The sequence below is a fragment of the Glycine max genome, chromosome 5 (genome assembly GCF_000004515.6).
Source record: "Glycine max cultivar Williams 82 chromosome 5, Glycine_max_v4.0, whole genome shotgun sequence".
Lineage (NCBI taxonomy): Eukaryota > Viridiplantae > Streptophyta > Magnoliopsida > Fabales > Fabaceae > Glycine > Glycine max.
This window is the reverse complement of record NC_038241.2, coordinates 28,530,298-28,542,575: the sequence shown is the minus strand read 5'-3', so window position 1 is coordinate 28,542,575 and position 12,278 is coordinate 28,530,298. Positions and strand designations below refer to the sequence as shown.

General features: G+C 39.3%; 1 non-coding gene across 1 annotated transcript; it reads right to left on the bottom strand.

The window, feature by feature from the left end:
- Window positions 1–107, bottom strand: LOC113001809 (small nucleolar RNA R71). Its single transcript, XR_003267295.1, has one exon. It is a non-coding gene; the product is annotated as a small nucleolar RNA R71 (small nucleolar RNA).
- Between the last annotated feature and the right edge of the window lie 12,171 nt (window positions 108–12,278).

Genomic DNA, 12,278 nt, shown 5'->3' with positions numbered 1-12,278 from the left:
GCCATCAGGAAGGATATCTCAGGTATTAGACAACTCAGTGGAGAGAGCCTGTATGAGTACTGGGAGAGATTTAAGAAACTATGTGCCAGTTGCCCCCACCATCAGATTTCAGAACAGCTTCTTCTCCAATATTTTTATGAAGGACTCAGTAATATGGAGAGAAGTATGATAGATGCTGCCAGTGGTGGAGCCCTTGGAGACATGACTCCTGCTGAAGCCAGAAATTTAATTGAGAAGATGGCTTCCAACTCCCAGTAGTTTAGCGCCAGAAATGATGCCATAGTCATTAGAGGAGTGCATGAGGTAGCTACAAACCCATCTGCATCATCTGAAACTAAGAAGCTTGAAGGCAAACTGGATGCATTGGTTAACTTGGTAACCCAGCTGGCCTTGAATCAGAAATCTGTACCTGTTGCAAGGGTTTGTGGTTTGTGCTCCTCTGCTGACCACCATACAGACCTTTGCCCTTCCATGCAGCAACCTGGAGCAATTGAGCAGCCTGAAGCTTATGCTGCAAATATTTATAATAGACCTCCTCAACCTCAGCAGCAAAATCAACCACAGCAGAACAATTATGACCTCTCCAGCAACAGATACAACCCTGGATGGAGGAATCGCCCTAACCTCAGATGGTCCAGCCCTCAGCAACAACAACAGCAGCCTGCTCCTTCCTTCCAAAATGCTGCTGGCCCAAGCAGACCATACATTCCTCCACCAATCCAACAACAACAACAACCCCAGAAACAGCCAACAGTTGAGGCCCCTCCACAACCTTCCCTCGAAGAACTTGTGAGGCAAATGACTATGCAGAACATGCAGTTTCAGCAAGAGACCAGAGCCTCCATTCAGAGCTTAACCAATCAGATGGGACAATTGGCTACCCAATTGAATCAACAACAATCCCAGAATTCTGACAAGCTGCCTTCTCAAGCTGTCCAAAATCCCAAAAATGTCAGTGCCATTTCATTGAGGTCGGGAAAGCAATGTCAAGGACCTCAACCCGTAGCACCGTCCTCATCTGCAAATGAACCTGCCAAACTTCACTCTATTCCAGAAAAAGGTGATGACAAAAATTTACCTAACAATTTCTGTGCAGGTGAATCTTCTTCCACAAGTAATTCTGAATTGCAGAAGCAACACATTCCCCCTCTTCCATTCCCTCCAAGAGCAGTTTCCAACAAAAAAATGGAAGAGGCAGAGAAAGAGATCTTGGAAACGTTTAGAAAAGTAGAGGTAAACATACCTCTGTTGGATGCGATAAAGCAAATTCCAAGATATGCCAAATTCTTGAAGGAGCTGTGCACTAATAAGCGGAAGCTTAAAGGAAGTGAACGGATTAGCATGGGCAGAAATGTCTCCGCATTGATTGGTAAATCTGTTCCTCAAATTCCTGAAAAATGCAAAGATCCAGGTACATTCAGCATACCTTGTATCATAGGGAATAGTAAGCTTGACAATGTCATGCTAGATTTAGGAGCTTCTGTTAGTGTTATGCCTCTGTCTATTTTTAATTCTCTATCTCTAGGCCCCTTGCAGTCAATTGATGTGGTAATTCATTTAGCTAATAGAAGTGTTGCCTACCCTGTTGGTTTCATAGAAGATGTCTTAGTTAGAGTTGGTGAACTGATTTTCCCTGTTGATTTTTATATTTTGAATATGGAAGATGGATTTTCTCAAGGATCAGTTCCCATCATTCTAGGCAGACCCTTTATGAAAACTGCTAGAACTAAGATAAATGTTTATGCAGGCACACTGTCTATGGAATTTGGTGACATAACTGTTCATTTTAATATTTTGGATGCTATGAAATACCCATCTGAAGATCTTTCTGTATTTCGTGCTGAAATAATTGACCATGTTGTTGATGAATACATGACTGATCTTTATTCTAATCTGCATGCCTCTCACTCTTCATGCATTGAGTCTGAAATTGTACTTGATCATATGTCTGAATTTGATGCTGAGAGTGAATCTGAGAGTGATATTGATTGCATGCCTGGTGCTGGTGTTTTACCTCTTGAGATTGATTTTATAGAGTCAGATAGGACTAACCATGTTTCAGGAAGTACACATACCTCTGACTTTCTTTATGAGGTAAAGGCTGAGAAACCATCCCCTTCTACCACTGTCCAGCCGACCACACCAGAATTGAAGCCTCTGCCATCAAATTTAAAATACGCTTACTTGGATGATAGCAAGAGTTTTCCAGTGATTATATCTGCCTCCCTTGCTGATGAGCAAGAGGAGAAGTTGTTGTCAGTTCTCAAGAAGCATAAGAAGACTATAGGCTGGACCCTGGCGGACATTCCTGGTATTAGCCCATCCACATGTATGCATCGAATAAATTTAGAGGATGGAGCTAAACCAGTAAGACAACCACAGAGAAGACTCAACCCGGTGATTCTTGATGTAGTGAAGAAGGAGATAACCAAGCTTTTGCAAGCTGGAATCATTTATCCTATCTCTGACAGCCAATGGGTGAGTCCCGTCCAGGTAGTCCCGAAGAAGACCGGCCTCACAGTGATAAAAAACGAGAAGGAGGAGCTAATTCCTACTCGGGTGCAGAACAGTTGGAGAGTCTGCATTGATTATAGGAGGCTGAACCAGGTTACCAAAAAGGACCATTTTCCCCTGCCATTCATTGACCAGATGCTTGAACGCCTGGCAGGTAAATCCCACTACTGTTTCCTTGATGGTTTTTCTGGTTATATGCAAATTACTATTGCTCCTGAGGATCAGGAAAAGACCACATGCACCTGCCCCTTCGGCACTTTTGCCTATAGGAGGATGCCTTTTGGCCTGTGCAATGCCCCTGGTACCTTCCAGCGGTGCATGATTAGTATTTTCAGTGATTTTTTAGAAAATTGCATAGAGGTGTTCATGGATGATTTCACTGTATATGGATCCTCTTTTGATGGTTGTTTGAATAGTTTGGAAAAAGTTTTGAATAGATGCATTGAAACTAACCTTGTTCTAAATTTTGAAAAATGTCATTTTATGGTTGAGCAAGGTATAGTTTTAGGCCACATTATTTCCAATAAGGGTATTGAAGTAGATCCTGCAAAAATTTCTGTTATTTCACAATTGCCTTACCCCTCTTGTGTGCGAGAGGTGCGATCTTTTCTTGGTCATGCAGGATTCTACAGGCGCTTTATAAGGGATTTTAGCAAAGTAGCCCTTCCATTGTCCAACTTGTTGCAAAAGGAGGTGGAGTTTGACTTTAATGACAGATGCAAAGAGGCTTTTGATTGCCTCAAAAGAGCGCTGACTACCACCCCCATCATCCAGGCACCTGACTGAACAGCCCCTTTTGAGCTTATGTGTGATGCATCAAATTATGCATTGGGGGTTGTCCTTGCTCAGAAAATTGATAAATTGCCCAGGGTGATATATTATGCTTCTAGGACTTTAGATGCTGCCCAAGCAAATTATACTACTACTGAGAAAGAGCTTCTAGCCATAGTTTTTGCTCTTGAAAAATTTCGATCTTATTTTCTTGGTACTCACATTATTGTTTATACTGACCATGCAGCTCTAAAGTACTTGTTGAAGAAGGCTGATTCTAAGCTTAGGTTGATCCGATGGATGCTCTGGCTCCAAGAGTTTGACTTGGAGATCCGTGATAGGAGCGAAGCACAAAATCTAGTTGCTGATCATTTGAGTCGGATCAAACGTGTCTCTGATGCAAATTCACCTATTCGGGATGATTTCCCGGATGATCATTTGTATATATTGTATAGTATTTCTGACTCTCTTTCTACTCCCTGGTTTGCTAACATTGTCAATTATTTAGTTGCCTCTGTTTTTCCTCCCTTAGCATCTAAGGCCCAAAAAGATAAAATTAAAAGTGATGCTAAGCATTTTATTTGGGATGACCCCTACTTGTGGAAATTATGCAGTGATCAGGTCATTAGACGGTGCATTCCAGATCATGAGACTGACTCAGTCCTGCAGTTCTCTCATTCTTCCGCACCGGGAGGTCATCTGGGTGTTCAAAGGACAGCTCGCAAAGTGCTTGATTGTGGTTTTTATTGGCCCACCATCTTTAAAGATGCGTGGAAGATCTGCAGCACTTGTGAGCAGTGTCAGAGAGCAGGAAATACACTTACATGGCGACAACAAATGCCTCAGCAACCTATGCTATTCTGTGAGGTGTTTGATGTCTGGGGTATAGATTTCATGGGTCCTTTTCCTGTCTCTTTTGGTTATGTTTACATTCTCCTTGCAGTTGACTATGTTTCAAAATGGGTGGAAGCCAAGCCCACTAGAACTAATGATGCTAAAGTTGTCGCAGACTTTGTCAGGTCTAATCTGTTTTGCAGGTTTGGAGTACCTAAAGCAATTGTTAGTGATCAAGGAACCCATTTTTGCAACAGGACAATGCATGCCCTACTTAAAAAGTACGGGGTGGTACACAGGGTATCCACACCATACCACCCCTAGACTAATGGACAGGCAGAAATTTCTAACAGGGAAATCAAGAGAATTCTAGAGAATATTGTGCAGCCAAGCAGGAAAGATTGGAGTACCAGGCTTGATGATGCTCTCTGGGCACATCGGACTGTCTACAAAGCACCTATAGGAATGTCTCCTTATCGGGTTGTCTTTGGAAAGGCATGTCATCTTCCAGTAGAAATTGAGCACAAAGCATACTGGGCAGTGAAGACTTGCAACTTCTCTATGGATCAAGCTGGCGAGGAAAGGAAGTTGCAACTGAGTGAGTTAGATGAAATCCGCCTAGAAGCCTACGAGAATGCCAAGTTCTACAAAGAAAAGACCAAGAAGTTCCATGATAGTATGATAGTTAAAAAAGACTTCGTGGTTGGGCAAAAAGTGTTATTGTATAATTCTAGGCTTGGACTCATGAGTGGTAAGTTGAGGTCTAAGTGGATTGGTCCTTTTGTTGTTACTAATGTTTTTCCTTATGGTACAGTTGAGATCAAAAGCGACTCCACAAACAAGAGCTTCAAGGTCAACGGACATCGACTTAAGCCATTCCTCATGAACCCTTCTTTAGTGGACGTAGTGGTGGAAGAGACTTCCTTACTCCACCCTACTCTTCCTCCACCATGACTTAGGGAGTTTTTCTTTTCCTATCTCCTTCTTTGCTTTTATTACACTTGTCCGATTCTCTTTGATGATTTAATTGTTTTTAATCTTTTAACTGTGCTACATTGAGGACAATGTGTTGTTTAAGTATTGGGGGGGGGGGGGGGGGAGTGTTCTTTGGTTTTGCTAGTTTTGTTGGTTTTGTTAATTTGTTAGTTGTGTTAATTTGTTAATGTTGTTAGTTTCGTCGGATTTTTAGTTTAATATTTTGGGTCAATTTTGTGTGCACGTACGACTTTGCATGTTTTTCTTTGAATTATAGGATATGTTCAAGAAATGGGTAATTGTTTTGAAAATAAAAGTTCTTGACATTTTGTGACTTGAAATCCTTGATTCTTCTCTACATGTCATGATAGTTTCGAAAGCTCAATTTGAAAGTGATGATTTTACCTTTGTGAGAATTTGAGCCATCCATCATCATAATCATTTGGTGTGTTTTGCCCCATTGATTGCTTGCACAATAGCCTTGGCTTGATTCTTGTTGATGTGTCCTAATTCATATGCATATTTGGAAATGATTGAGGCAATTTTGTTCTTATAAGCTTCTAGCCAAATGGACTTACCTTGAATTAATTCCTTTGATATCCCTTTTGAGCCTTGTTTCCCTTTCCTTGTTTTGAAGCTCACTACAAGCCTTAAGTGAAAAACCATGATATCACCATATCCTTAAGGAATTTTGGAGCTTTGGAATTGTTTTGGGAATAAGTATGGGGGGTTTTTGTTTCATTGGACAACTTGTTTTGTTGGCTATGCTTCATGATGTATTTTGGGCCATACTTGATGTACATTGTATATTGGTTAAATGTTGGACATGCTAAATGAAATGTTGTTTCTCAAAGGCTATAGAGTAAAAAAAAAAATATTTGAAAAAAAAAATTCGAAAAAAGAAAAAGAAAAGCAATAAAGTTGAATGAATAAGATCTTAAATGGCACAAGAATGATGAAACTCTTGGTTCTACTCTTCATGTTTAATTTTTATCTTTACTTCTTTTTATTTTCTTATTTTTTTCTTAATATGCACTTATTCCCCTTTGCTCCTCTATTCCCTTGGGATTTAGCCACTTATTCCATATTTATCCATATCTTGTCCTTGGCCCCATTACAACCTTAAAAGACCTTTTGATCCTCATGTGCTTGTGTTTGTGGGTTGATTGTCAATTTTAGAATCTTGCCAAGTCTATGTGGTGTTTGCTTTCATGGGTGCTTTGAGGGTAAATAGTAGCCTAGACACTTGAGAGATAGAGTGTATATCTTGTGAGGCTTTATCACTTTTCATTCTTGAGCTGATTAACTATTTTGCCATGATTGGGTTGCTTGGATGATTTTCATGAATGTCTTGACTTTTTGGATCTCCTTATGTTAGATGTTACCCATTCCTTTCATTCCTTGATGTTCATTGAGAAATATATGAATGTGTTTGTTTGTCTCTCTTTGATATCCTTGGATTTTGTTCTTTGTTTCATTTTGCCCAGGAGTGCAAAAGGCTAAGTATGGGGGGTTTTGATGTGCCATCATTTTCTTCTATTTTCTAAACCCTTTTTGCACCATTTTAATTACTGATTGGTCTTAATTGTCAATTAATCAGGCAGTTTTATTATTTGGGCTCATTTAGCTAATTTGATGTTTTTAATCTAATTTCAGGAATTAATGAAACATTGGGCTTAATCCGAATTTTGGTTATGGACTTGAAGAGGGCAAATTAAGCAGCGCTTACCTTAGTTAATTTCTAATTAGGAAATTTCGCAATTTTATTTTATGTTGTTCAGTGTTTATTTCGTTTTGGGCCAGAGTATTGTAATAGGGCCCAGTGACTTTGAGTGACTCTTTTTAAATAGCAGCCTTGGGATTCGTGCAAGGTATTCTGTTATGCTATTCATTATTCAGAGCTTTTGTTTTAGGGTTTTCGTTTATCTGCTTAATGCTACTGTTCACGTAATGCAATTTTACGTTTTCTGTTCCTAATTACAATTTCGTTCTTGCTTCTTCTTCTACTCTCATTTACGTTCCTGTTTCATCTACGTTTCTGTTCATTTACGTTTTTGTTCATTTACGTTTCTGCTTCATGTTTCATTTGCGTTTTCTGTTTGAATCCATGGAAGGCTAGATTTTCTGGTGTTGTTTCCTTTTGAGGACGAAGCCCAACTCTCTTTGAGGTTTTGCTTGAAATGTGGTTCCCTGGCAGTTTTCCCTTCACCAGTTATCCCAAATTCGTGAATATTAATCAGTGCACGCTTCGTGTTCGATTAATTGCCTCTGAGCCCAACTTGCGTTCATGCTTAATGGACGAAGGGCTAACTGGTGTATGTGGTGCCTAATCACGTATTGACAACCCTAAGTTGATTTTCGCTTAGTAAATTGAAATAGGGTTGGATTAAGTGGTTGACTGTTAGGGACGAATTCTCCATAACCCAGGATAAGAGAATGACTTCTGAATCAAAGGAAACAACCCATTTTTAATATTAGTAATTTCGTATTCCAGTTTACTTGTTCTTCTCTTTAATCACAAAACAAACAAACCCCCCCCCCCAATCGTTACTGTTACTGCAAGTATATTATGAACATTTGGTTTGTCACTGCTCGTTGGGAAACGACCTAGGATCACTTCCTAGTTACTGCATTTTCATGTTTATTTGATTCGGGTACGGCCTCGATCACTCATTCATCATATCTCCTCTGTGATAGGTTGTCGAAGTATTGGTGATCAAAGTTTCTATTCTTTGGAACATGGGGTTGAGCCAAGCACAGTCTTTTAAGAAAAGGTTTTGTCAAGTCAAGGTCAAAGTCTAGAAGTAGTTGGCTTGCGAAAGTTGGGGAAAAAAATGGATGTTGTGCAACATCAACCTTTTAGCAAGGTATATGGAAAGATCTGGGATCTGGCAATGATAGAAATGTTAGTCGAGGCCATTGCAGCTCTCACCCAATACTATGACCAACCTCTAAGATGTTTCACTTTTTGGGACTTTCAGCTAGCACTGACCATAAAGGAGTTCCAGGGGATCTTAGGATGGCCAATGGGAGGAAGGAAGCCATACCTCTTTTCTGGGTACTACTCTTCTATGGAAAAGGTGGCGAGAGTAGTCAAAATCTCAGAGTGAGAGTTAGATCAAGTGGAGAAAAGGAAGAATGAAGTGGTAGGTATACCTAGGAAGTGTTTGGAGGAAAAGGCGGAAGCTTAAGCAAACCAAGGGAAGTGAGCATCATTCATGGATGTATTAGCACTGCTGGTGTTTGGGGTGGTACTGCTTTTGAATGTAGACGGACTTGTGGATTTGGCTGCGATTGACGCCTTTCTTGTCTATCACCGTAGTAAGGAAAGCCCAATTGTTGTTGTGTTGGCAAATGTGTATGATACGTTCGACCTGAGATATGAGAAGAGTAGTGTGAGGATTGTCTATTGTACACCTGCCCTTTATGTATGGTTAGTGTCACATGTCCTTAATCACTGAAGTAGATTTGTTTGTCCTCTATAGGATCATCACATGTGCTTGGGGAAAGACAAAGTAAATTGGGAAGAGCTGTTGACAAGCGCAACGGGATTTTTCATTAGTTGGTTCCCACGATGGAAAGAAGGGGTAGCAGGGGTATTGTGTTCAGGCGAAGGATTTCTGAATGTCCCTTTGATGATGACAAGGGGTTGCATTAATTATAACCATATGTTGGCAATAAGACAGTTAGGGTATCCTATGAGAGGTGCGCCATCATGTCTTTCATTACACGAGGATTCAATGAAGCTAATATGAGGATATTTCAGAAGATTTGTAGGGTGTGGAATCAATTGGAAAGGATAGATAAGAAGCTTAGGGGAAGAAGGAACGGTGCCATAGGCGGTTATCACAAATGGCTGAAAGTTAGAGTGAAAGGGATTGCTTGGCTAAAAAAGTTGGAGGGTCCGAATAAGGTAGAGACGGAGGTGCTCGAGGAGAGCAAAGAGGTACGAGTCTTGAAAGCCAAATTGGAAAGGACAAAAGTGGCGAAGGACAAGCTGAAAGGGGTGATCACCTGGGTTAGGCAAAAATGTGACAGGCTAAAGGATATCAACATGTCCACAGTTGAAGCGCTAGAGCAGGAAATGAAAAAGCCCGAGGGGAAGATTCGAGCAGAAAAAGGTTCCAATGGGCTTTGCTAGGCAATAGCAATGAGCTCAAACTAAGAAGGGTTGAGAGAGACGAAGCAATAATTGAGAACGTAATGCTAAAGGCTGAGTTAAGAAATTGTCGGGAGTCAAAGGAAAAGCTTGAAGGAGCAGTTGAGCATGACAGAGAAGAATATGTTGATAATCATTGACCAGTATAAGGAGAAGCTGATGAAAGAGAGACATAATCTAGCTACTATTCATGAGCAGACGTTGAGATATGAGCAGATGAAGGTGTTGGCCTTATAAGCTGAAAAGGAGGCAAGGGAAGAGGTGATGGAGTTATTACATAAAGAAGGCATGAAGTGGATGGACAGGTTCACTCTCACACTAAATGAAAGTCAAGAGCTCCCAAAACTACTAGCTAAAGCCAAGGCGATGGCCGCGTATGCTCTACTCCCGATGAAGTTCATAGCTTTTTTTACTACTGCCCGCACATGATTGAACTAATGACTTACATAATTAGGAACCATGGATGTGACCTTGACACCATGAACAATGTTGTTTTAATAAAAATTATAGTCGATTCAACCCTATGTTCTATTAAGCGTTCTGTATAAAATTTGTCATACTTTAGCAACTTATCATTTACATGCATTCATGCATATTTGTTTTGCTGCATTTTTATGCATTGCTCATGACATTCTTTCCTTTAAATAAGAAAAAAGTAATCATTGTGATAAGTAAGAAAGACTGTGCTTTACGACACCCATACTAGATGCATGCCAAGACTAACATAATGAGTGACATAGAACAAGTACAAGAGCAAATGAAGGCCGATATGGAGGCCATGAAGGGGCAAATGACAATGATGATGGAAGCAATGATGAGCATGAACAAGATGATGAAGGACTTATGTAAGAATTTCAAGATCCAACACCATGATTCGACACCTTATCAGCCCAAGATGAACGTTGCAGTTGAGGCCACCAATAAGAAAATCAAGAAGATCATCCAAAAGATGACAGTGACATACAAAGATTGGCATGGGGTGCTGCCATTCGGATTGCATGGTTATCGAACTTCTGTGCGTACTTCTATTGGGGCAACCCCGTTTTCATTGGTATATAGGATGAAAGTTGTCCTCCCTTTTGAAGTAGAGATTCCTTCTTGTTGGACAAGTGGCCTCAATAACTTAAGAGGGGGGTGAATTAAGTTTTAAAATTTTCCTTTTAACAAATTTAAGTCCCCTTTTAAATGATATATGATAGGCTCAGAATATAGAAGAAGAAGAAGAAGCAATCAATTCAATAATGTTCTATTAAATGCACAAGATAAAATAAACTGCAATAAAATAACTGAGATAAGGGAAGAAAGAAATGCAAACTCGATTTAGACTGGTTCGGCCATTTCCCGTGCCTACATCTAGTCCTCAAGCAACCCACTTGAGATTTTTACTATCTTTGTAAAACTCTTTTACAACTTCTGAACCACCTAGGGATTCCTCTCCCTTGAATTCAGGATTCTCACAATTCAAGAGATAAACAGTCTCTTGATCACAACAATTCTTTTCAGAAAGTACAAAAGTTTTTCTCTCTTTTAGAGAAGATGATACAAGTAGAAGATCTTAGAAGAATACTCAATTGATTTGCAAGTGTTTGGACAATGATTTGTTCTTAAGAGAATAAGACAATAAGGTTCTGAAAAAATCTGAAGATTTTCGTAGACAAGTCACGTATTTATAGGCCCTTGATGGATTTTCAAAAACTTTTGAAGAGATGTGACTTTTCAGAATATATTTAAAAAATTATCTTACTAGTAATCGATTACAGCCTCTTGATAATCGATTACACAGTTATATATTGAGGGGTCATGACTTTTCAATTTGAATTTCTGAAGTTTCATTAGTAGTAATCGATTACAATATTTAAATTTTAAATTTTAAATTTTAAATTTCAAACTTCTTTTTGAAAAGCCTCTATAGTAATATGTCTCTGGTAATTGATTACATTGCCTGGTAATCGATTACTAGTGATAAAATATTTTTAAAATTTTGTGTAATCATTTTGAAAATCATGTTTTTGAAAATCATCTTTTTGAAAAGCCTCTATAGTAATAAGTCTTATCTTTCTCTTGATCTTTTTTTCTTGATCTTGAAGTAATCTTGTGTTGCTTACATCTTGGCATCATCAAAACCTTCATACACATACATTCACACTTCTTTGAGGGTTCTTTTAGAAGCAAAGTTGGAAGAAGTAGAATGGGTCCAGACACATTTTGACCAGTTGAATCTTATTGAAAGAAATACATTGGCTGTTTTGAGTCACGAATAGTTGTATTAAAGAAGAATGAAGAATATTTTCGACAAAAGGGTGAGCCCGCGTAGATTCATTGAGGGAGATCTTGTTTTGAAGAAGGTGTCACCTGTTCAGAAAGATCTTCGAGGGAAATAGGCCCAAAACTATGAAGGACCTTTTATGGTGAAGAAGGCATTCTTGGGTGGAACACTGATACTCACAAATATGGATGGTGAAGAGCTGCCTTCGCCTGTGAATTCTGACGTTGTCAAGCGATACTATGCATGATGCTTGGAGCAATTTGAAGATTTGCTGCTGGATATTTCCAAGGACTCATCAATGTTGGATCAAGTGGCCTCAGAATAATTAGGAAGGGGGGTTGAATTAATTATGAACGTGCCTTGACTAACTAAAAAATCTATCATTCTTAATGTTACTAGATTCAATTAGGCTTTTACTACAAAGTTAAGAAAGTAAAGAACAAAAATAGAAACTTAACCAAAAGTAAAAGCGATAATTAAAAGTACACAACAAAAATTAAAGAGTGTAGGGAAGAAGAAGACAAAAACAAGATTTATACTGGTTCGGCCACAAACCGTGCCTACATCCAGTCCCCAAGCAACCTACGGTTCTTGAGATTTCTTTCAACCTTGTAAAAACCTTTACAAGCCAAAGATCCACAAGGGATGTACCCTCCCTTGTTCTCTTTGAAAAACCAAGTGGATGTACCCTCCACTTGAACTAATCCACATGAGATGTACCCTCTCTTGTTCTCAGTATAACAATCCCCAAGTAGATGT